The sequence below is a fragment of the Xyrauchen texanus genome, chromosome 49 (genome assembly GCF_025860055.1).
Source record: "Xyrauchen texanus isolate HMW12.3.18 chromosome 49, RBS_HiC_50CHRs, whole genome shotgun sequence".
Lineage (NCBI taxonomy): Eukaryota > Metazoa > Chordata > Actinopteri > Cypriniformes > Catostomidae > Xyrauchen > Xyrauchen texanus.
In genome coordinates this window covers 18,033,115-18,059,974 of record NC_068324.1, presented here as the reverse complement: position 1 = coordinate 18,059,974, position 26,860 = coordinate 18,033,115, and the positions used below count along the sequence as shown (strand labels likewise).

At 41.7% G+C, this 26,860-nt stretch overlaps 1 pseudogene; it reads right to left on the bottom strand.

Moving 5' to 3' along the window:
• The window catches only part of LOC127640291 (uncharacterized), a 49,378-nt pseudogene extending 34,954 nt beyond the window's left edge, over nucleotides 1-14,424 (bottom strand).
• Between the last annotated feature and the right edge of the window lie 12,436 nt (nucleotides 14,425-26,860).

Below are 26,860 nucleotides of genomic sequence, written 5' to 3'. Positions count from 1 at the left end.
ATGGATATCTGTCATGGGCAGGAAGTGGACTTAGTTATAAAGTACATGACTATATATGAGATTACAGTAAATTGAATCAAGACCATTCTTTTACTTTTCTAATTATTTCTCAAATGGCTTCGAGGCCCGGGTAAAATTTGTATTGGGGACCTTATACGGCCCTGAGGCCAGATGTTCCCCACCCCTGGTCTAGGCAAAAGAGGAAAGGGAAAGAGGAAACAGGATTTGACTCACAGCAGGAAGCAAATGGGAGTGGTCTTCTGGATGAGGAGGGGTGGATGTAGGACCTGTCTGCTCTGGTTCTGGGTGAAGCTCTTGGGTCTGATCATCTTTCAGGCAGAAATGTACCTAATTCCAAAGCTCAGGATCCAGAAAGGGCAGAAAACTGCAGTTAAACTCGGAAAGGATTGAGTCTGGATGCTGTAAAAAAGCATACATCCACACAACAGATAAGCTTCATGTTATTTTACCTGTATTTTGACTTTTAGAACACTTTGGTTAACTTTTGTTTGTTTAAACAACACGATCACAAGGGAAATTGGCATGCTCGTTCCAAATGTTTTGCTACCCAAATGCAGAATTCTGGACAAGCTTCACCAAAAGGCGAATATTCATGCCAAGAAAGTTGCCTGTGCTGTGCCCTTGACGTCACATCCCAGATTCTATTTGCAAAGTAGTAAGTGAAAGGAAGCTGTTTTGGTCTCAGAACTGTCAGGGTAAGGTTTAGGTTTAGGGTTTGGGTTAGGAGTGTACTAATGTAGTTACTACTCAAATGTTTCCAAATATTGGATGTGCTATACCCAGGGGTGTAGCACATGATCAATGTAAAACACTGCAACCCACCCCAATCTACTGCCCTGGGTATAGCACATCCAATATTTGGAAACATTTGAAGGGCATTATGGACATTCGGAAAGCATAAAATGATTTTTGCAGACTTAACATTTGACCTTCTTTTGCCAATTTTCCACTGTTTTAATTGTGCGAAATATATAAACTTTTATTGTATTTGTATAAACTGCTTGGATGCCGCGGAGAAGAGGTCTCCTCACATGCTAGGTCTCCACAGTAACGCGTTCAATATGCCACGTGATAAACTGCATGGATTGACTGTCTCAGAGGTGGAGGCAACTGAGATTCATCCTCTGCCACCCGGATTGAGGCGAGTCACTACGCCACCATGAGGACTTTGAAAAATTGGGACAAATTGGGGAGAAAAGGGGAGAAAAAATAACTCTAAATTCACCATCATTGCAACACAAATCATGCCAGAGAAAATGCAATCCATGTTATTACTTGCATGACTGGTTCAAAGCAAGATACACTTAAAGCACTCAGAGACGTCTACCCAGGATAACCTTGATATAAAATCCTTTTAGAGGCACGGGTCATGGTGTTTTAATTGACACTAATGATTTAGGGAAGAATTACTTTCTGGAAGAGGAGATGCTGCCGGTCCAGCTGAAAAAATGCCAATGGATAGTCTCCATCAGCTGACACTTCCTTCTAAATGAGAGCCATCTCGTGCTGGAAATGGCTCACCAGACTCCAAAGTAATGTCATTACCAGTGGATACACATTATCAGGACTTAACCACATGTTCCACACAATTACGTTACACTACATTTGGGCATCTTAGTTAAATCTGACACAAGACTTTTGGCATTGAGTTCCGGAGTATAGAGCAAATGTACAAAACAGCTAAAATGCATTTACTGTATTCTGTGTTCAAATCCTCACCACAATTTGTTTGGAAGCATGACTATATTCCATGTATAAGAGTTTTTTGTTGTTATTTGTTTTGGTGGAAATGTTGTTTATCAAATTAGCTTTAATTTAGTTTTAATAAATAAATAAATTAATATATAATATAAAAAAAATACTTTTGTCAAATTGGTTTTGTTGCAATAATTAGCTAAATCAGAAATGCCCCCCTCCCCCAAAAAATACATAAATAAATTAACAAAAATACATACAAATAAATAGATAAGGTAATATTTTATTTATCAAACCAATTTTGTTGCAATAAATAGCTTCATTTGAAAATAAGAAAAAAATCAATATTTAATTAAAAATCAATTTAACACAAATTAAAATAAGCGCATAAAATAAATAAGTAAATGATAAATAAACTTATTAAAAATCTTTTAATTTTATAAAATCTTATTTATGTCAAATTAGTTTTGATGCAATAAATACAAATAAATACATAAATAAAAATAAATGAATAGGTAATTTTTTCTTAACAATTCAAATGGCTGAAATGACAGATGGCTTCTGTATTTTGCTTTTCAGCTTTCAGTAATGCTTTCTCCATGTTGTAGAATTTTAAGCGAGATTAACTCTTAATATGACCCCATATGTTTTGTATTTAGTGTTTTAATAAAGACAACATATTTAACATCTTTCAACTGTGGACCAAATAGAAAAAAATATTTTGATATAAATGTAACTATATGAAAACATGCAGCTATAGAGAATTCGTATTTTGCTCTTTTATTAAATGCAATAAATCCAATCATAGCCATTCAACTGTTCATTCTATCTCTTTCCATACAATCCAAAGGGCTGGCGGGCTGATCTCTGCCCATGGCCAGAAACACAACTCTCAGATCACAGGGGTAATGAGCGAGGCAAAGGTATGCACAGTCACACACACACACACTCACACACACACACACACACACACACACACACACACACACACACACACACACACACACACACACACACACACACACGTAGTGTTTCCATGTTTTATGGGGACTTTCCATAGACATAATGGTTTTTATACTGTACAAACTTTATATTCTATCACCTAACCCTACCCCTAAACCTAACCCTCACAGAAAACTTTCTGCATTTTTACATTTTAAAAAAACATAATTTAGTATGATTTATAAGCTGTTTTCCTCATGGGGACCGACAAAATGTCCCCACAAGGTCAAAAATTTCAGGTTTTACTATCCTTATGGGGACATTTGGTCCCCACAAAGTGATAAATACACGCTCTCACACACACACACACACACACACACACACACACACACACACACACACACACACACACACACACACACACACACACACACACACACACACAGTCTTTCTTTAGTAAAGATTTCATCATTTTAAATGCAGCATCCTCCACCTGAGCGCATCTCCTCAAACGCACACAATGGACTTTCGGCAGCAGCTCTGTCAAAATCAAATGACTGCAGTTTAAAATAATTTAGCATAGTCTGGTTAGTCAGACCTAAAGATATCCCTAACGACACAGAGCGTGGGTGGCAATAACATGCAGCTATGCCAATGATTATTCTGTTCACATTCTTGCTTTATACTTAATTTTATTCTCTCATGCACACATGCACTGGCTGCCAAATGTTTGGAATAATGTACAGATTTTGCTCTTATGGAAAGAAATTGGTACTTTTATTCACCAATGTGCCATTCAACTGATCACAATGTATAGTCAGGACATTAATAACATGAACATTTTCTTTTTCAATTTGAAAAACTACTGAAACTACTTCAAAGAGTTCTTATAAAAAATCCTCCATGTGCAGCAATACAGATTTGCAGATTCTTGGCATTCTAGCTGTCAGTTTTTCCAGATACTCAGGTGATATTTCACCATACACTTCCTGTAGCACTTGCCATAGATGTGGCTGACTTGTCTTCTCATGCACCATACAGTCTAGCTGATCCCACAAATGCTCAATGTGGTTAAGATCCATAACACTCTTTTCCAATTATCTGTTGTCCAATGTCTGTGTTTCTTTGCCCACTCTAACCTTTTCTTTTTGTTTTCCTGTTTCAATAGTGTCTTTTTCTTTGCAATTCTTCCCATAAGGCCTTCACCCCTGAGTCTTCTCTTTACTGAAACGTCATGGTTAATGTTGTAACCTCCGTTCCCAGAGGGAAGGAATGAGACGTTGTGTCGAAGGAAGTGACACAAGGGGTCTTCCTGGGACGCCAAACGTACCTCTGAACCTGAGAAAAGGCCAATGTCAAGTTGGCAGACAGAATTTGCATGCCCTGCCCCGGACATACAGGTATAAAGGGAAGCGGGGCAGCGACTGGCAGTCAGGATTTTGCACTGAGGAGCCGAAAATAAGGTACGGCTGTTTACAGTGGTAGGTCTATTGCTGTGGCAGGAGGGACACAACGTCTCATTCCTTCCCTTGGGGAACAGAGGTTACAACAGTAACCATGATGTTCCCCTTCTGTCACTCACTCGACGTTGTGTCGAATGAAGTGACACAAGGGATCCCATATAAAAACGCCACGCACTGACCGTGTTACGTGAACTGTCGAGACAGGTGCAGGCTGCTGCATGCTAGAGGCAACTGTGTCAGCTGCATGTAGCCCTCCCCAACACCCCCAAAGAGATGTCATATACAGACTTTAGGTTCCCCACACCTCTGAGGGGGAGAACAGGCGCTAAATGACTAGCATGGGAGCATAGGACGTGAAGCGGCTGGGGCTATCTTAATGCTATGAAATGCGTCGGGGAAGGCGGTCTTTCCTGGTCCTATTCTTTCAGGGGGAAAAGACCCTGCGGAGGCCACATCCTGCCCAGTCTAGTGGGAGGAAACATGTGGCAAATACACCACGAGGGTTGTGAAGCCGTACGTGGGAAATGGCGCGGTGGTAGGTCCAGCCTAATGAGGGGGGACTCTACAAGCACGGCGACCAGGGCAGTGGGGCTGCGGGACCGTACCGCGGGAACTACATCATGGGGAGTTTGCCTGAAAAGGGACCTAAGCCCGTGGAGCCCGACCCCAGTGCAGAGCACCTGTGACTCGTAGTGGGTCTGAACGTGAATTGCTCCGCTGAATTTACAGGCCAGAAGGCTAGGGAAGAGAACATCCGGGGAGCGACACTTAGTGGCTAACCTGGGATAGAAGGTGCACTGGATCAGCTTGGTGAAGGGCGCTGTGTGCAAGCAGAACACCCGTTCGGTTGTGCCGCGTTACCGAGTTCTACCGGCTCAGACCTGACAAACCATGGGACGAGACCGACTTAACCCTGAGATTGTAAAATCTGGTAAAGGTATTGGGTGTTGCCCAGCCAGATGCTCTGCAGATGTCTGCCAAGGAGGTGCCATGGGCCAGTGCCCAGGAGGATGCCACACTTCTCGTAGAGTGTGCTCGAACCTGCAAGGGGGCGGGCACGGCCTGGGTGTGATAAACTAAAGAAATAGCATCAACGACCCAGTGAGCTAACCTCTGTTTGGAGACAGTGTTCCCTTTCCGCCGAGGCAGACAAAGAGCTGCTCAGAACAGCTATTTTTGCGGTCCAAATAGATACACAAAGCACGTATCGGACACAGCAACAAAAGGGCTGGGTCTGCCTCCTCCCAGGGCAGCGCTTGCAGGTTCACGTCCTGGTCCCTGAAGGGGGTCGTAGGAACCTTGGGCACGTAGCCTGGTCGCGGCCTCAGGATAACATGAGAATGTGCCGGACTGAAATCCAGGCAGGTGTCGCTGACAGATACCTACACCTTCAAGGTGAAGGGGGACAGCCTCTCCTGCAGGAATGAAAGCACTGACCGAACTGCGCACTTCTGTGGGTCTTCGGCTCGGGAAGAACTCCAATTCGCGAACTAGCGCCACTTTAGGATGTAAAGTTGCCTGGTGGAGGGAGCTCTGACTTGGTTGATCGTGTCTACGACTGCAGGTGTTAAATCCACTAGATCTTCTGCATCCCGTCCAGGGGCCAGACATGGAGGTTCCAGAGGTCTGGGCGCAGGTACCAGAGGGTGCCCCGTCCCTGAGAAAGGGACGCCCTCAGCGAGCAGGTGGGGTGTGGGGTGCGCTGGTTGGGCAGCGCCGTGGCATGATGTGAGAAATCGCCTCCGTCTGCTTCTTCACCACCGAGAACTGCTGGGCGAAGTCGTCGATGGTGTCGCCGAAGAGGCCGAGCTGGGAGACGGGGGCGTTGAGAAATCTTGACTGGTCAATGCCGCGCATCTCAACCACGTTCAGCCAGAGGTGGCGCTCCTGGACCACGAGGGTGCAGCACGTTAGGGTCGGGACTACTCAGATGCAGATCTTAAAGTGCCTTGGCTTGATGGACCTGCAGGAGGCTTTGGAGGTCAATGATGACGTCATCCTACAGGCTCTGGAGGGGAGTACCGGTGCTGTCCCGCCAGGTGGCGGCGTTGTCAGGATAAAGGTAGATCGCAACCACCCTATCCACCTGGGGACCTCCGTGTACACATGGACCACCCCGCCATCCAGGGTAGTGAGAGCGGACGAGTGGAGGGGTTGGTTATGGGCAGTTAAAGGTGCCCTCCACGACCACGTCAGACCACGGAGCCGAGGTACCAGTCGTCAAGCCACGAAGGCTGTGGGGAGGACAGAGGGTTCCAGTCCAATCCCATGTTCACGGCAGCCCTGGCAAGCATGTCGGCCATCTGCGCATTCACCTCAGACTGGGCGGGCTGGTCTGAAGGCAGCAGCCCAGTCGAGTCCTCCGCGTCAGACTCCTGGACGCTCACCGGTGCAGTGTTGATGTCATGTTCTCACATGATCATGTTCTCGCAATGAGCCATCCACAAACGCCGCCTCAGTGTGATCGCTGCCTAGGCACACGAGGCAGCATCTGTGGCCGTCGGTCTTGGAGAGAAATTGACCGCATCCAGGAACAACACAGGGCCGGAAAGGCATCTTGAAAAAGATGTATTTGTGTATTGCTCTTTTGTGAGTGGAAAACTCAAACTCTTTTAGAGAAATCAAAACTCTTTTAGGAGAACACTCTTTTAACAGTGAAAAGCGCGGTCGTAGCGCCCAGGGCCGTAGACTGCACAGCGTGTGGAGAGAGAGAACGCCAGCTGGAAACGCGCTGTAGATCCAACAGCAATGATCATTTAGTATGATTACTCAAGGATGAAGGCTGCTGGAAATGGGCCCTATCTAGATTTGATAAAAAAATTACTGTTTCAAATAGTGATGGTGCTGCTTTTTACATAAGTATTGTCCTGTCTATATTTTGTGATTTGTGAATAAAAGTACCAATTTCCTTCCGAAACAGCAAAATCTGTAAATTATTCAAAACTTTTGGCCGCCAGTGCATATCTTAATACAATAAATCGGATCATCTGATTGGATAAAATATGTCCAAATTTGTTGTCAAATAGCTGTAATATACACACTTACAGTATACTTAGCAGAACTCTTAGTCGAATTCTATGCAAAAATGTCAATGCTTATTTAACAGTGGTGTATTTTATCATATTGATGCTGCAGCCATTTTATAAAAGCAACTGAAAGACCACTCAAGGCCATGCTAAGAGGGTTTTGGGTGCATAAAATCACTGTAACACAGCCTCTTATGGCTTATTGCTTAATACAGTATTCCCACTCACACATATACTCAAATACACATATGAGTGTCACATATGATGCCTTATCAACAACCCACCAAATACCCACATAATGACCAGAATGCTTCTCTTCTCTGAACACAGGCAACAAATTGCAGCAGAATACTGAGTCTCTGGGAGCTGCCCGTGGTGCTGAACCCAACAAGAGCATCAAAGTTGGGCTGGGCTGCTCTCGGAGGCTGTGTGGAGAAGGCACCATGTGTAGGCTACTTGATTCAATTCGCGAGTTCGGGGGGCCTCCCCTGGGAGCACAGAAAAGGGGGCTACACTCCAACAAAGACAAGATCCAACCCCCTCCCTGCCCCGGCAGGGTCCACCTCATTAGTTGAGCAAGTGTGTGTGCATTAAACATATGCCTGTACAGAAGGATAAGGGCATAGGCACACACATATCACATATTGAGGCAAAGAATCCAAACACTAATGTACATGCATGTGTAAAATTCCAAAGATATACAAATATGCCATGCCATTGTCTGTGGAATAGTTGTTGATGCTCAAAAGCTTCTTAAGCATACTGAAATTATATTATATTGAATTCTGAAGCAGTCATTTGACATTCAGTATCTCAGCCTTGTCAAATTTGCAGGTTAACTTCTATAGAAGGAATATATGACCCAAATACCTCACAACTACAAAACAATTGTGTATATCCCTTTTATTTATTAACAAAACAAGATAATAGCATTTTATTTTGTGCAAGGTTTTTTTCCAAAGTGCACAGAATAAACTTGTCTGCTAATGGCATAACTGTAAAAACTTAAAGCTTAAAGCTACGAAGGATTGTGCTTTTGTCCTTTTAATGATAAACATGAAAATGTATTAATTAATTAATTTATTTTTGTGGAAGGTTTTTTGTGGAAGTTGTTTTGGATGAAAGCATCTGCTAAACGGCATACCTACAAACAAAATAGTTTCAAACATCTCAAAACTAGAGAAATATTGTGTATATTCCTTTTTGTAATCAACAAAACAAGAAAAAAAATATGTATTTTGGGAAAGTCTGACAAGTAGAAATTAGTCCGTCTTCACAGTTAGAGCCTGGGAAGAAAGGGATGAAAAGTCCAAGTTATAGAGCTTGGAATAGGTGTTTTAGCCTTAAGTGGCGGTCACATTTGGCTTTTATTATGTTAATTTATTTCGGATAAATGCAACGGACCAGGATATGATGTCACGCTGGAAGGCTTCTGGTGTAAGTAATAATATATCACAAGTAACAAATAATATTATATTGAAAATTATTGTTTACTCACTTTGCTGCAAAAATAAAACATGCAGCTTTAAAATATGAATTCTTTGTATTGAGCCAAGAGGTCATTGTATGACATTTCAATCTTCTACTGGTCACGTGTCCTCTTGTCATACAGATTAGCAGTTTAGAGTTTGCCAAACTTGAACTTTTGTATGCAGTGTTTCTTCACAAGTGCTTGCATTTCCAGTCTCCCGTGTTCAGATGTGTTTGAATGGGAGTAAATGGAGGGTGAAATGTAGTGTGACTGCCCTTTTAGCCAGACAGATATCCTCCAAGGACACCCCTTTTCCCCAAGCCCTGGAAGAAGTCATGCTCCTGGTAGAATGAGCCTGATCAGCAGCCGGACATGGTTTTTCTTGCGAGTCATAAGAGAGTATAATAGTATCAACCACCCAAAAAAAGGAGAAAATCTGTGCTTGGTGATGTCCAAACCTTTTTTATGGCCTCCGAAGTAGACAAAGTGCTGATCAGACAGCCTGAATTGACTGTAGTAAATATAAATGTGCAATGCCCTCACTGGACAAAGTATGTGCTGTCTCTTAATAGTGTTGGACTCAAATGGCAGAGGAGAGAAAGCCTGCAGGGTAACAATCTGCATCCTGAAATGAGTGGCCAAAAGCTTGGGAACATTACCTTCTCTAGGCTTAAGCCTGGCCTTAGACAAGCCCAGTTTAAACTCCAAACAAGATTGCTTGACCGACTGGGCCTAAAGGTTCTCTACATGTTTCACTAACACCAATGCAAGCAACAGCACAGTTTTCAGTGAGAGCATGTGTTGGCTTACCATATTTAATAGCTCAAACGTGGGACCTGAAAGTGCTTGCAACACCAGTGCTAAGTCCCACATTGGGACAGTAGCAGTGCAAGAGGGCCTTAGCCACCAAACTCCTCACAAGAATTTATTGACTAGGAGGTATCTGCCCACAGACAACTCGCCTATAGTGTCATGTCCAGCTGCTATGGCAGCAACACTGGCACAACCAAGAGCAGGGTTTCCTGGTCTTCCTGAACCTTGCAAAGCACATGGTGTAGCAAGTGAACAGGAGGGAATGCATACTTACATTTTGCCACACAGTTTGGGCACTCTTAAGGTTTGAATGCCGGATGACCGTCGCACAAGGATAGAACAAGGGCATCCTTCATATTGCGAACACTGCTACACATTGGCACGTCAGGAGACGTGAGCAACTGAGTCGTCACAGGAGATGAGGCACCCTCGAGTTGACCATGCACTGAAGAGTCCTCACACTTTAAATGCTTAAGCAGCAGATTCCTGTGCTTATACATAAAGTCCTCTGATTACGGTAACAGTTGCCAACCATCGTGATAGTTCAGAATCCAAAGCCTTAGCAGAGCGAGCACCGCACTGATACACCTATTAAAAGTGTGATGAGCAGGCCAAAGTAAAGGACACTCCTTTCAGTTTCACCGACACAAACCAGTTAAACTGACTAAAGGGAGACTTCCTAAGTGTCGGATTCAAGCACATTAACTCCAGAATGGGCCACACACCTTCGTTAAAAAAGGCACTTTCACACACCGGCACACTGTGTTTCCCATTCTTGTGGAGGAGAGACTGAAGCTCAAAATTGGATCTTCCCACTCCAACATGGTTGTGGAAAGGACAGCATTCAAGTATAGTGGACACCTCGCTAACTGAAGCACACAGCCAGATACGATGGTGTTCAGTACCCATCTGGAGACCCCCGTAAATTGTGACACGCATATGCACAACGAGCTAGTGGGCAATGGTCAGCACCACCCTCTGGGGCAGCTGCTGAATGTAGCAGAACAGCTTAAAGCTGAGGAAACTTGTGCAACTCAGAAGGGCTCAGTCCCCGTTTTGAGGTCCGCAGACCATCAGGAACGCTTTGCTCAGAGGAACAATTTTCTTCCTTGGCAATGGCCATTGCGGTTTGACTGGCGGCTCAGTCTCCGCCTTCCAGGTGAGTACTAATGCATCCAAGACACACTAATGCATCCAAGAAGCCCTCCTTTGGACTTAATGCTGACGCGGAAGCGGCAGCGGAAGTGGTGGCCCTCGTGTGAAGCCCTCCTTGTGTGAAGACCTACTTGGGTAAAGACCAGCGAGTCTACCTGTGCGAGTCCACCGAGCAAGGACACCGACAAGGCTCCACTCACCAAAGCACTTAAGTATTTTTCTATTCTATCTCTTTTATTATTTTACTTATACTGTACATACATACTAACATGTCTAGTTCACTAATAACACATGCTTTCAAGCACATCCCTGTTATCTGTTGTAGACCGTTCACAAGATACAGATGCAAGACAAAACGCAACCCACACAACCTACGGCCGCTTTGCACTTCAACACCTGCTCCACTCTCGTTCTCAGTGGGACTCTGGAACTGCCAGTCTGCTGTGAACAAAGCTGCCTTCATTCCGGCTTTCGCCACGCAGTCCACCCTCAGCATCCTGGCACTGTCAGAGACATGGATACGTCCTGAGGATACAGCAACACCTGCTGCTCTCTCTAACAACTTCTCCTTCTCCCACACCCCTCGACATACTGGTAGGGGTGGGGAACAGGTTTGCTCATTCATAATAACTGGACTTTTTCACCACATGCTTCACTATGTAACAATACATCTTTTGAATTCCATGCCATTACTACAATGCAACCCACAAAAATACATGTTGTTGTCATCTATCGCCCCCAGGTCAGCTGACAAGCTTTCTTGAGGAATTGGATGTCCTGCTGTCCTCCTTGCCAGAGGATGGCAGGCCACTTGTGGTTCTTGGTGATTTCAACATACACCAGGACAAACCCCAGGCCATTGAACTGAATACTCTTCTGGCCTCATTTGACTTGGAAAGACTACACACCACAGCAACTCACAGGTCGGGCAACCAGCTGGACCTCATTTTTACACGTAACTGTACCACCTCTAATATTCTTGTTACACCTTTACATGTTTCTGATCACTACTTTGTTCAATTCAACATGATTCTCCCATCCATTGTAAAACCGACCCCACCTTTGGTTTCCTTTCGCCGTAACCTCCGTTCCCTCTCACCCTCTCGCCTTTCCACTGATGTCTCTGCCTCTCTTCCCACAATAAATGTATTTTCCATGCTTGATGTGAACACTGCCACAGACACACTTAGCTCTACTTTAACAACCTGTCTAGACAACATCTGTCCTCTCTCCTCTAGACCAGCACGGACTACACCACCCAGCCCCTGGCTGTCTGACATCCTTCGTGAACATCGGACTGTTCTCAGGGCAGCTGAGAGGAGATGGCGGAAATCTAAAGATCCAGCTGATCTAGGTAAATATCAGCTTCTGCTCGTAACTTTTTCAAATAACGTTAAAACTGCAAAAACTTCATATTACCAGACCAAAATCAACAGCACCACAGACACTCGTAGCTTGTTTAGAACATTTAACACACTTCTCTGCCCTCCCCCTCCACCACCTGACACATCACTGACAGCAGATATATTCGCCACATTTTTTACTGATAAGGTTACAGCCATCAGCAATACATTCACAGCACCACACCCTGTCAAACACCTGGCAACTGTATGCAACCCTTCTTTCCCTATGTTCTCTCCTTTAACTGACACTGAGGTCTCTAAACTCCTCCTCTCCAACCACCCCACAACCTGTTCCCTTGACCCCATTCCATCACACCTTCTCCAGGCCATCTCTCCGTCCATCCTACCGGCACTTACACACATAATTAACACATCCCTTCTTGCAGGCACTTTTCCCACTACATTTAAGCAGGCTCGAGTAACCCCACTGCTGAAAAAACCTGCACTTAACCCCACACAGACAGAACACTACAGACCAGTCTCTCTCATCCCATTCATGGCAAAAACACTTGAAAGGGCAGTTTTCAATCAGATCTCCGCCTATCTCTCACAGAACAAGCTGCTGGATGACAATCAGTCGGGCTTCAAAAGTGGACACTCCACTGAGACTGCCCTGCTGTCTGTCATCGAGTCGCTGAGACTGGCGAGAGCTGAATCGAGATCATCCGTTCTGATTTTGCTGGACCTTTCTGCTGCCTTTGACACAGTCAACCATCAGATCCTACTCTCCACCCTCTCTAAACTGGGTATCACTGGAACTGTGCTTGACTGGTTCAACTCTTATCTCTCAGAAAGGTCCTTTGAGGTAGCATGGAGAGGGAAGTATCCAAGCCACACCAGTTACTTACTGGGGTACCTCAGGGATCAGTGCTTGGGCCACTTCTCTTCTCCATATACACAACATCACTGGGACCCATCATCCAGTCACATGGTTTCTCTTACCACTGCTACGCTGATGACACGCTAACTCTACTTGTCTTTCCAGCCCAACGACACCACAGTGACCGTTCGAATCGCTGCCTGTCTGGCAGACATCTCTGCCTGGATGAAGGAACACCACCTTCAACTCAACCCTGCCAAGACAGAACTCCTTGTCTTTCCAGCCAACCCTGCTGTTGAACACAACATCACCGTGCAGCTGGGTCCAACTACAGTTTCGCCTTCCAAAACGGTCAGAAATCTAGGGGTAACCATTGATGATGAGCTAAATTTCACAGACCACATTTCAAAAACTGCAAGATCTTGTAGATTTACACTCTACAATATCAGGAAGATAAGACCCTTCCTCTCTGTACATGCCACACAACTGCTCGTTCAGTCCCTTGTCATAACTAGACTGGACTACTGTAACGCTCTCATTGCAGGCCTTCCTGCATGTGCTATTAGACCTCTCCAAATGATCCAGAATGCAGCAGCACGTCTGGTCTTTAATGAACCTAAGAGAGCACACGTTACACCACTCTTTGTCTCTCTCCACTGGCTGCCGGTTCATGCCCGTTTTAAATTCAAGGCCCTGATGCTGGCATATAAAACAGTCACTGGGTCTGCTCCAGCATACCTTAAAACATTTATGCAGAGCTACGTTCCCACCAGAAGCCTGCGGTCGGCTAAGGAACGTCGCCTTGTCGTACCAAAACAAAGAGGCACCAAAACACTTTCCCGGACTTTCAGTTTCATCATACCACGGTGGTGGAATGACCTTCCCAACTCAATCCGGGAAGCTAACTCACTCTCTATCTTCAAAAAACGGCTAAAAACACATCTTTTCCAAAAGCACTTAACCGGTCAATAAAAAAAAAAATAAAAAAAAATATATATATATATTTACATTTCTTGTTGCACTTAAATCTGTTTTGTATACTATTATGATGATAGTGAAACTTTGTAATATGGCACTTTTTGTACCACTGTCTCCCTAAGATGATTCGCTGATGTTCTTCCTCTTTTGTAAGTCGCTTTGGATAAAAGCGTCTGCCAAATGAATAAATGTAAAATGTAAATGTAAGACACTCTCCAAGACACACCACATGCATTACAGCACCACCCTGCCTTGACAGGATGTGCTTATAGGCAGTTGACTGCTTCCTGGCCAATTGGAACTTCTCAGTGACAACACTCACTGAAAAGTTCATGCTGTGACACCGGGGTGTCACGTAGGATGGCTTTGTCCTTGTCGTGCTTTTCTGACAGAGATGATGCTTGATGACCTACAGGCCACCCACATAACTGCTGCTAGCCTGGGCAGTAATCTTGGTGGCCCAGAGAGCTAAATCTGAGGTACAACTCAGTTCTTTAATGCACTTGGAGTCCGGACCGCATTTATCCATGTCCTTGAGTAAGTCTGCTTGGTAGGCCTGCAGAACCGCAATGGTGTGCAGAGACCAACCACCCTGGCCATCTGCATCATAATCCACCTTGAGGATGTGAGCCGGCATCTCTTGGATGGCACAGAAGGCTTAGATATCCAAGCCAGTCCAGCAGAAGAGGGGCATAAGTGGACAGCCTCTTCGACCAGAGGAATCTCAGAGTAGCCTCTCTGAGCTGCATGATATAGCAATGTGAAGGCAACTGCACCATGGACATTCACTCTCACTGTACAGGAGGAGTGGCAAGTCTTAAAAAGCTGATCATACAGCTCAGGTAAGAACAGCACTGGGAGGATGAACTCAGAGTGGCAGCAATCAGAAAAAAATGCTCATTGAATCGACAGTGTTTGCACAAGGACCACTGCATCAGAGGCTGTCCTCCACAGGGGGAGACACCGGTGAGCACCTCAGATGGAGAGGAAGTGAGATGCAAGCCCAGAGCCTGTGTTAGTCCATCCTCTGATTCTCTGCGCTCCACATCTTGTCCTTGCTTCCCTAGCTTGTGTGCTCCCTTAGCAGCCACAGAGGTTTGATGTCCACTTTCAGAAAGAATGTGAGCTGGTAGCAAAGCGTCTTGAGTTTCATGCACTCACAATGAAAGAAATCAGTCCTAGCAAGCACTGATTCTACGTGTGACTGGTTCGTGCATTCCAAACAGAAGAGGGATGAATCACTGACACACTTACCCTTATGTAGTTTGGTGTAATTCTGTACTGGCTTTAGAGATTGTCACTCATTGGGAGTTTCCATAGTGTCAGCTACAGACGCAGCATCAAAGTGACCGAATTTAAATGGAGTGATTGGAAACTGAAAGCCATATGTAGGGTGTAGCCATAGTCATACAAAGGATTTATACTTTAGAATTGTTTCATCCTATGCAAATACAAAGCTGTACAAAAAAGAAAAAAAAGCAGAATTATTGCTTATTGAAAATTGGTAATATAGCTTTAAGAGAGTCTTCAGATGCTGTTATGGTCAGTCAGCCAAGCTTTGAGTCAGACTGAAGGCCAGACAGAGGAACATCAGAGAATTTCGACCATATCACACAACCAACACCTGTTCATAGCTTGATATCTGTTTGTGTCCATTTCCATATGCTGACTCCCTTTCACTACCTCCACTATCTCAAAACCCTCAGACCATCCCCTGTCCATTTTTGTCCCAGTGTAAAATATCTCTATTTCAAACTGAAATTATGATTTTATTTTGCAGTGTAAATCCAGGCTGGTGCTTTTCAGAGCTAGAGGATGTGGACAGATGCTTGATAACTGTTGGCTGCTTGCATTTGTATTCAATCCTCAACCTCCGACTTATTCACACACACCAGATGTCTGTGTTTCTGCATTTGTCAAGCTGTCTGGATCTTTTTAGTGATGACGGCTGAATAACAGAATGCATGGCTGCACTTGTTCAGTTGGAATGGCACAGCTTTATCCATAAATTGTTTTGTCACAAAAGATTTCATCAGGAGAATATCAAATAGAGTGAGAATAATCTACTGATAAATCTTATTGATTTTATATATTGACATAACTTCCTTTTGATATGTATTATAGAAATGGTAAGGTAAGATGTAAGTACGTTTATTATAAAGCCAGTGATCACATTAATATTCAAAGATATTTGTATGTTAAGTGCACATACATATTTGTATGTTTAGATAAACACTGAAATCTACAATCAAAAATTATTTACAGCATCTACAACATAAACCCTTGAATGTATGAACTGTCAAATTAGGTTAATGCATTAACTGTGTTAAATTCATGTGATGGCATTAAACATGTAAAATTAACACATTTATTGTAAATACATTAAAATAAGTTGCATTATTGTAATATTCTATAAACTTAAAAGAAAATAGAAAATAGGTTTAGATGCTGTCGATATGTTAATTATACTTATCTCCCTATCCAATGTAATGTATATACATGTGCTAGAACCATACCTTACGTACGAATACTAATGTGATCACATTGGCTGGTTCTAAAAGTTCATGAGACGTGGCTGATTAAGGACAGATGTGCATTGGAAAAATCTGGGTGGTACTCAGCAGATTGATGTACAACTGTAGGTCTCTATGGATGACTCATGGTGCCATAACTGAATTTCACATCAAGCCATGAATCCATAACCACCAATTCTGTTGTAATGAAATTCTGGTCTTGATTTGTGAGAGATCTACAGAGCTTGAAATAATTTGTAAAGCGGGTGTATGCCCACGCTGAGGAAGGACTAGTAGCCGAAACGTCTGTGTTTGTTCCCCCATGTGAATTAAAAAAAGAAGCAACAAAAAGCTTGGAGTGTGAATCATAATTTTAATGTTTTAAAGCAGGTGCATGCACACACACACACACACACACACCTGCCCTTGCATGGTCCCTTGGTCCTCGACTGCAATCACAACGACATGTTGCCAAAGAGATAATTACATAGCGACGGAATCACAGCGGCCTGTCTAACACTGGTTGTGGTAGAAAAAATATATATATTACAGGGCAACCACCCTCTTTATTTCAGCAACCAACTGGAAATGTAAAAAAAAAAAAAAAAAAACATTTTGTGTTTTCGGCCCCCCACTTCTGAATAATGGATTTCCCTTCCCCCCTACTATTCTCGGCTTACTGTGGTTAGGGGCATAAGTATTGATTTATTGTGGGTAGGTGCACGATTTCAGTCCCCCTTCAAAAGCTCCAATTCAGAAGTCCTGAAAAATTCTTCATATATTTAGTAAACATACAGAAAAAATGGTGGTAATAGACACAAAAATTAAGTGCTACCTAATCTGACTTTCTTTCTTTTGCTGTATAATTGCTGTAAAAAGTTGATTAAAAAACATGTAGGATTTTTCGATATGGGGCAGAGATCAATGATAAACTGTAAAAGAGTTTTTTATTGTTTGTTTCTGTCAAAGTTGGCCTTTTGTTTACACAAAGACATTTTGCACTGCATTCCAATTTAAAATACAATTTTCTCTCCTCTTGTCCAAAATCCCCTTACATCCAGCTAGTCCCATGTGTCCATTCTCTCTCATCTTCCAGTCCCAACTCTAATGATGAAACACATAAATCGGGGGGCACTCCCTGTTGCCTTTGGTTCCTCAGGGCCACACGTCTCCACCCCACACTTTTAGCCAGCAGCAAAGGCTTCAAGTCTCACCACTCATATGCTCTCCACAGTTCTTTGTTCATACTCTCATCACTGTGATATCAGAGACAGTGCTCACACACAATTAACACCCAGGCATCCAAAGCACCCGATTCCCCCTCACTGTTTCACAGGCAGAGAGATGGATTTGTGCAGTGCACTCGTGGCCGCTTGTTATTTTTATGCAAATCACAGCAATAAAAAAAAAGCACAAGTAATTTGAATGGTGATCCCCTTGAATGGTTGTGCTAATTAAAAGAGAATTTGATAATCGCTTCCTCCATGTTAATAATAAAAATAATAACTAGATTTGTACATTTTCAAAAGGAAATGTGAATGGTGCTTGCCGTGCAAAATGCTAGGGTGTTTCAGATGGTTGCTATGGCATTGTTAAGTTGTTCTGGGTGGTTGTTAGGGCATAGTGTTGTGGTTGCTATAGTGTTCAGGTTGGTTACTAGGGCATAACTAGGATATTTTGGGTTGATGCTAAGCATTTGCTCAGGTGTTTTGGTGGTTGCTATTGCTCAGGTATTCTGGGTGGTTGGAAGCGCATTGTATTGCGGCTGCAATGTGCTCTGGTTGGTTGTGGGTGGTTCCTATTGTGTTTTTGGTGGTTGTTAGGGCATTGCTGGGGCAATTTCTTGGGTTTTCTGGGTGCTTGCAATTGCATTGCAAGGGTGCAGTTTCTATGGTGTTCTGGGTGTTTGTTACTACCACAATAAGAAAGTATATTAGTATGATGATAATGCATTGGCCAAGCGTTCACATTTGCATATATGTATGTACTTGCGTAAAGTATGCTTCTGACCTTAGGTTTAGGGGTTTGCTCAAATCCCAAACCTTCAGTATGAGCAAGCACAACTAATAATCACATTCATCTTTCAAAGCAATTTTCTTTAATATGTCACTCAAGAACATCATTTAAATTAGCCCCTTTGAAGGCACTATGCATTGTAAAAAATCTAATGTATATCGAACCATGAAAATTAATTGTCATTCCTATAGCTTATTTAACAAAGAATGATAAATAATTCTTATATATTGATTAGTGTGGCACATACTGATCCAAATACAAAAACATGGTCATGTGACAGATTATATTTGGGCATTGTAACCATAAAGCTGTAACCAGTTCCAGCTGGTTAATCAGCACGTCATAATGCAGAGAGGGATGAGAGGAGGGAGGGAGTGTCAGACAGATGGAGATGGATACAGCAGCTAAGAGTGCTCCAGAGAGAGCTACTAAACCGTACCCTGTCCCCTCCAGCCAATAAAAACGCCTGCATTAAGATAATAACGCTTTATAGCAATTATTAAAGGGCAATAAAAAGCTTTAGAGTCCTCTCCAGGCTATGAATTGTGTGTGTGCGCGTACATGCGTGCGTACATGTATGTGTGTGTGTGTGTGTGTACCGATGCAGTGGAGATGAATTTTCTAACATACTAAGATATTTTGTAATCCAAAAATTGTGTTAAGAAATGTTGTTATCCTGATGGCTGGAGCCTTTATAAACCAGCTAGTGATCCGACTCTAAATCCATTAGGCATGACTAAGAAGTATATTTACTTAGTATATAAAGTATATCTGAATATTGCATTTTAGGTAAAAGAAAAGGACCTTAGTGTCATAAGGAAGTTAATAAACATATTATATTACATAACATATTGTTAAATATAACAATATAATACAGACTCAAAGAATATTTAAGCCTATTTTTAAGATTAACACATTTACATTTATAACAAAATTCTGTCAAATTCAATTGTGTAATTTTTAACTAAATTAAAATTTATAAAACTTAAAACAGGTTTATTAATTTTATTTTGTTAAAGATTACTCTTAATTTGATGGAATTTTATTATGAAATTGACATGCGAAAATCTAAAAATTCTTATTAATATTATTTATTTATTTATTAGTGTAAAAAGAAGTGCAAAAATTTGCTGTCACTATCTACATTATATGAAAACATTTAGCACATACATACCATACAATTACACACGTTCCCCAATATGGTCAATTAAAATAGCTTTTTAAATGATTAATTCTTAAATTTATCCAGTCTTGAGTTACATCCTTGCATACATTTTAGATTGTCTGAATGTCTGCTTAAAAAAAAAAAAAAAGAACCCTGTCAAATTGAGCTGTCAGCTGATTGGTGGAAGCGGATAATGATCACTCACCTCTGAGCAAATCAGATGAATCAGCAGGCTGACAGTGGGTGGCCTTTCTGAGGTGGTCAGGAATGAGCAGCCCTCGGCAACAAAGCACATTAGACCGCATCAATACTGATGTATTGACATCTTGTAAGAGTAATAGATCTTCAACTATGCATACAAACTATGTAAGCTGCTCACAAATTAGTAAAACATTGTCTTGTTTCACAGTGTAGGCATTGATACACAATGATTAACCACAAGCGGATCATAAAATTTCAATTTGTGAGACATTATATAATTAAACTGAAATCACTGTTATGTTCATGTAAACAGTAGGAACCTGTAGTGGCAGATGGGGAACTCTTAGTCCTCTCTCAGACATCAGTTTCCTAAAGAGTGACTTGGGATTTATTTTGCTGAATGTCCTTGCCGCACTTTCCCAATCAATGAAAGTGAATGGCGACTGGTGCAAATTGTGCAATATTTGAACCATTTTTTATTTCATTCTGTTTCTCACAAAAAGCAATCGTATGGCTTAAGAAGACGTAAATATAGTGCAAAACATACAATTGAGTTGTATGGATTACTTTCAAGGTGCTTTTATATTGATTTTTGTTATTCTTGGAGCCTAATAGCCTCAGTATTATGTATATTTACATTTACATTTATGCATTTGGCAGACACTTTTATCCAAAGTGACTTACAGTGCCCTTATTACAGGGACAATCCCCCTGGAGCGACCTGGAGTTAAGTGCCTTGCTCAAAGACACAATGGTGGTGGCTGTGGGGCTCAAACCAGTGTCCTTCTGATTACCAGTTATGTGCGTTAGACCACTATGCCAAAACCACTCCTACACTCCTACATTATGTTGTAGGGTGAAACTCCAGAACAAGTGCTGCTCCTCCTGAGAATATAGTGGCACAGTCTCAACCCTGGAATAGGAAACAGTGATTCTGCTCAGAATGTTTCTCAAGACACCCTGACAGAGAGACCTGCACGTAAAACAGACAACATAGAATTACCTCAAACATATACTGTGTGGCAGAATGATCCGCCCCTCTGGCTCGTTATCATCGCACCTCCTCTTAGGGCTGCCCTTCAGCCAGGCTCACGACAGGAGTTGGGCAGGAAAGCCGTGAACTCTGGAAGGGAGCATGTGTGGCCAACGGGCAAGAGGGCGGGCCGCCTTCCCCTCTTTCCTGCCACGAGCCTAGGAAGGCAGGCCGCCAAGGACGCCACCGCCCCTCGTGCCGTGGACCTTGGAGGGGAGCATGTGTGGCCAATGGACCCAGCTCATACCTGGATCATGCCATGGACACTACCCCGCCCTTCACGGAGCCCCGTCTCACCGCGAGGATGTCAGATTCGCCCTTTATGAACACTATTCCCCTGGACACTTTATTCCCCATTTATGGACATTTTACTTTTATTATTATTTCCAATAAATGCCTCTCTGAAGCTGGACGCCACACACACTGTGTCTGTTTCTTGCTCACCCTGCCACAACTGTAAACCAAATAACAGCTACATATAAGTAATGTGAAATGTTTTAGCATCAGTATGAACTCACACATTTTTAAGTATTTTAGACTTACTGCTTTACACTCAAAAAATGAATGCTTGCTCCTTAAAATTAGTTTTTGGTGGCAGAAACATTGACGAGTATTATTGGAAAACAAAACAGCTTACAAAAGAGAAAAAGATTGCCCTTTCATTTCAGCAACAGAATATAGGGCTTATTTCTGACTAAATTATCAAGCAATCTTCAGAGAGCAATCCTGTCCATTTTTACATCTAAATTAAACTAATTCCTAACTCCCTTGGTATGGACACTGCAGTCACCAACAGTTGGCATGGCTATTATTGCCTTCTGAGTGCTGTGTTGTTGTGCAGGGCCAAGGTGCAAGTATGCATGGCACCTGCCCGCTGCTCTATGGGTGGGTTTGGCATTGCTAGCAGATGGCCATACCCTGAGGGCTCTGAACAAACCCTGATCTCTGGCACAATGCCCTGAAGATGAACCAGGGCTGTTTGGAAAATGGATGGTGGAGAAGGGGGCAAAGGGTACAAGACATTAAGGTCTTAAGTATATTGGGTGAAGGGTCAGTACGTTTACATTTGCTGTGTTTACAATCGATTCTGATTCAATTAAGATAAAAGCATAAAAAGTGAAATAGCCAAACCAAATAAAGACTAATCATATGACTAATCAGATGCAGCAGACCACAGCGATCTGAAACACCCTGCTGGAACTGTATTACTGTGATTCAGACACCTAAATCATTTCTTAAACATGCTGAAAGTGCACTTGATAACACATATGGATATACAGCATGCCAGTTTATAACACTCTTCCCCATCATTTGATAATTATTTGATGAATTACTGCTAGTATGATCTATTGTCGCTATCCGATGAAAAACCTGTATCTCCATTTTACCATAGACGGAATGCGCTAATTTATCTTTTCCTACTGTATGAATTGTGCATCCAAATGACCAATGAAAAGATGATTAATCAGGTTATTTGTACTGTATCCCCATTGGCCTTGAGAAGTGTCCATTAAAACCGCATAAATCCTGCCTTTATGTTTTGAAGAGTGACAACTAATTTACCTTTGTAATTTACTTAGAAGTGTTGTGAAGAGATTGGCTACATCGTGCTGGCTCTAAGATTTTGCTGACAACCAAAGTCATATATGCATGTCAGGTTGTTTTAAAAAGTACAGTAGACTATACCAGCCATATATGGTTATCTTTACATAACCGCGAATGAAAGCTAATTCTGCAATTTACTGTAACTGAACACCATTAGAACCCATAAGAAAACCGTGTATGTCCACGTTCGCTAACAAAAATCCATGTACTTCCAATAAAAATATCTAACAGTTCAATAACAGATGTGTAATGATATAATTCTTGAATGTTGCTAAAGGTCACTAATTACATTTTCCCTATTCATTTTGTAAGATTGTTTATGAGAAATGTTTTTCTATGCTCTTGAAAATGAATTTTTTGGAGATACGTGCCTTTCATCAGACGCTATAGAATATGTACACAAACATATATTTTAAATACATTAATTGAAGGATTTTTTTAAATTGCTTTGGGTAATTTTTGTGAATGAAACTCAATCTGTAATGAGCCTAATTTACATACATATTTGTGCGGTGAGGACTGAGAATGACTTAATTTAAATACTGAAGATGAAGCAATTTCAGTGCTGATTGCGGCTGCGTAAAATAATTGGAGGTGGTTAGTGAATAAGATGCAGCATTCTGTGCTGATATACCAAACGCAAAAGTGGTGCAGCGGTTTAATGAATTCCTTTCTGTATTTTAACGTTTATCGTACTCTGTAATTGATATGTATGCTTTTTATTTTTAAACAACTGACGAGCACATTTTCTGAAGTAATCAACATTATGCTACAAATACTGCTGAATGAGCTTAGCTTGTAATAAACATGTCATTAATATGAAATAAAACACATGTAGCACAACTAGCTGTGGAAATTGGCTTGCAAACAGCAGGAGGTCAATTCTAGCAGCCAGAGATGAGCGCTCCTCCCCTGAGATGATCAGGCCTAAAATGTCATTGGCACTTTGAATGTCCCTCGGTGCAAACAAAGGTCAATAGTGACAGAGTCCTCATGTCTGCATCAATTCAGACTTTAGCGCCATTACACTGGGCACTTATGCAGTCTACTGACATGCTAATTATGGAAATACATGCAAATTTTAAGAAGTTGGCTTTGGATTTCTAACACTGTGCAAATATGATTTCTTCGAACCGTCAATAATATGTGTGATACTTCAGCCACATGATATAATATTTACTAGCCTATTTAGTGGCCAATTCAAAGACGCAGACTTGAATGGAATTTAATTACACATAGAAAATCAAATATTAATGACGTTAGCACAAAAAACATTTAGGTAAAATGTGTAATTTCTGCACCACAAGCGTCACCAAATGGAATTGCAAAAAATAACTGTTTTCAAACAGGTTTCCCAAACACTCACACCCATACGGTTTCTGGGAAACATGCAGAAAGAAGTACTATTTTGAGTATCTGAAAGAAGTAACGGAAAAACACGTGAAATATGGTTTATCCCTATAGAGTCTATAGAGTGTCATACATGGAGAAATGCCACAATACTGACTGGGCACAGATGGCACAAGAGCTGGAAGACAGACCTATCATCTCGCCTCTATACACACACACACACACACACACACACACACAGAAATGTACACATGCACATGTAAGTACAAACACATGCATGCTATGTTGATGCATGTTCCTACTATTATCCAAGCAGATTATGCAGAGACAAAAAATCATGGATGGATGGATGCCACAAGTGAGTAAAGGAGATGACACATCCCCTTCAGACCAGTCAGATAGCTCTGTGTGTTTAAAGGGAGAGCATGTGAAAAAGTGTGTTGGCAAATACTCATGGGACATGACAGCAGAAACAATTCCTTAGCCGGGAAAAGGCAGAAAATATTCCACAGTTACACACATGAGCAAACAATAATTTATCATGTGAGATATGCCAAAATCAGCTTCATTGGAGCCTCCGTTACTTTACCTGACTATATTCCTGTCCATCTGGATGCTTGTAAGTGTCTCTTCCTCGTTTATTGTAAAAGAAAAGGAAAAAATGGAGGTTTTAGTAAGAGACATACATTAGAGGTGAATGGGTCCATAAATGTTACAATACACATGGGACACCTGCATTCTGTGTGATTAATTGCGCTGTGTCTTTTACCCAAGATAGCGATCATATACTGCTAGAATGATATCATATACTGCTAGCGATCATATACTGCTACATTTTAGCATTCGAATGTGCATTTCTATCTTAAATTCTATGAATATTAAAATCTATAATTTTTATTTGACAGCCTTACAACATAATGTAAGCTGGTGACCAGCAATATAAGTGAAGTTCTTACTCTTTAGTGTAGCAAACTCCCAATAACTGTCAAAATAGCCGTTCCTACAGAAACATTCAACCAAAGCCTTGAGTCATAAATATTTAACCTATTTTAGATCTCACACTGACCTCACATTTCACAAAAGGTTTGTATATAGTAAATAGTGTGTAGGTATTGTAGAGCAGTATGTATAGTATTCCTTTATAACTGCCAAGATTAGAATGTGGCATTCACACCGAACATGTTTTTGTGTCCCTCAGAGTTCTTTTTGAACAGTTTTTTATTATTATTATTTAAACATGCACTAGATGGATGTTTTCATTGGTTGATTGTCAAGTTATCTTGTTTAGAGTTCTTCTTGTTTATTGGTTATCATGTGTTCTCCCATGTTCATGTATTTAACCCTCATGTTTTCCATTGTCCATTTTCAGGTATTGTTTGTGAATGTACTTTGTTGGATAGGTCAAGTTTATGTCAAGTCAAGTTTATGTCAAGTCAAGTTCATGTTTAATTCACATTTGTAGTTAGGGTTTCTGGATATCACTTTTGTTAATAAAATTGCACTTGGGTTCTTCACTTCATCGCCTTTGTCATTGCCATCACCAGCCTACATTACAGTGTTAAGAGACTCCTGCGTTCTGTTTAACTCGTTTTTTTGTGCTAGAACGCATTTGGTCTGAATGACTCCTAAGGTGTTGGTTTCTTCTTGTCTTTTGAGGCTAACTTAGCTTTGGCAACTCTTACAAAAAGTACTTTGGTGGATTCATGATACAATGATGACACTTTGATGTACCCTATACCATGGTCCAGAATGGTTAGGCCTACCACATTGACATGGGCCTACGACCATGGCAATCTAAGGTACATCAAAGAATACCATGGTACTACCAAAGTACATGTAAAGAAAAAACAAGGTATTACCTTAATATGCATTCAAAACTTGATATCAATATTGCACCATGCCCATAAATATATAGAAGTACCATGGTACCGTTTACATTAGTGCAGAAAGCATCTGTTAACCTCATAAATGTAAATGTAGGTGTATTTCTGTCATGACATCTCTCTGAATACATTTTCAAGTATTATAATGGTTATGACAAGTTAGTAGGTTTGGTCTTGGTGGACTAGATTTGCTCAAAACCTTGCTACTGATAGAACACACAGACTGCAAAATTAGACATACAATGCCAGTTAGACAGTTGTTGCTGAGGCGGAGGAGGGTTTTAGTGAGAAAACTCTCAAATAGACCTATCATAAGGATGAAGTGTAGCCACATACAGATTTTCTGTAGTGAAGTACAGTTGATGAAAACATAGTGGTGTTTTCTTGGTCAGGCAGTTATAGGAAGTTAAAGAATTGGAAGATGTAGATCTGAGGTATCTTGGTCAATGAATGATGAGCTAGAGGTGATGTGGCTTTTGTACCTGTGGCCAGCCTTGTGCAGTGAGTGGGGAAACTGTGAAAGCACCATCAGGCAGTGCAGGAAACAAAACTGATCTCAAGCAGATGCCTGCAGCCCTTGGAATACGCAGCAACTTGAGGGAAGTTATGCAGATGTTGAAAGGAGAGAGATAGATAGTATGTTAAAAAACATTCCAAACCTTTTTCCTGCAACTGACAGAAACACAGCTTCAATAGGACTGGTAGTTTGTTTTTAAGATTGGCTGAATGTAACATCCATCGCGGCACCCACATGAGAAATAATGAATACATCAGAGCGGACAGACCACCTGGCCTCCAGTGATAACTGTTACAACCCCTTCTGATGAAACCATTTGAGAAAGGTAAAGAAGATTAATAAAACATGGATTTGCACTTCCATTTCACTTGCCCTGGCAACAACTCTACTAATATTACCAGCACAGTGTGTGTGCATGTATGCGCAAGATCTGCTAGGGAGATCAGAGGCCACCTGTGTCTATTAACACCTACACATCCACACCTTCTATCTTTACATTGGACTGTACCATTATAAGTAAGAGGGAGAAATACTGAATATTAAACTATTGATGAGAGTGATAAACCAGTAATAGGAATTTCATTAGGCAAGTATAACTATCAATATTGCTCATTCTTTTGATTAGGGGTATGAGCACAGTTTGTGCTGCAGGCATTAATGACACCTCAAATCAAATGGCTTGTTGAGGAGATGTATGCTATTATTGTTCTAAGTTATTAGAATTGTTTTTGCCTGACGGATGTTAAAACTTACAGTAGATCTTAGATCTGAGCCATATTTAGGGACCAGA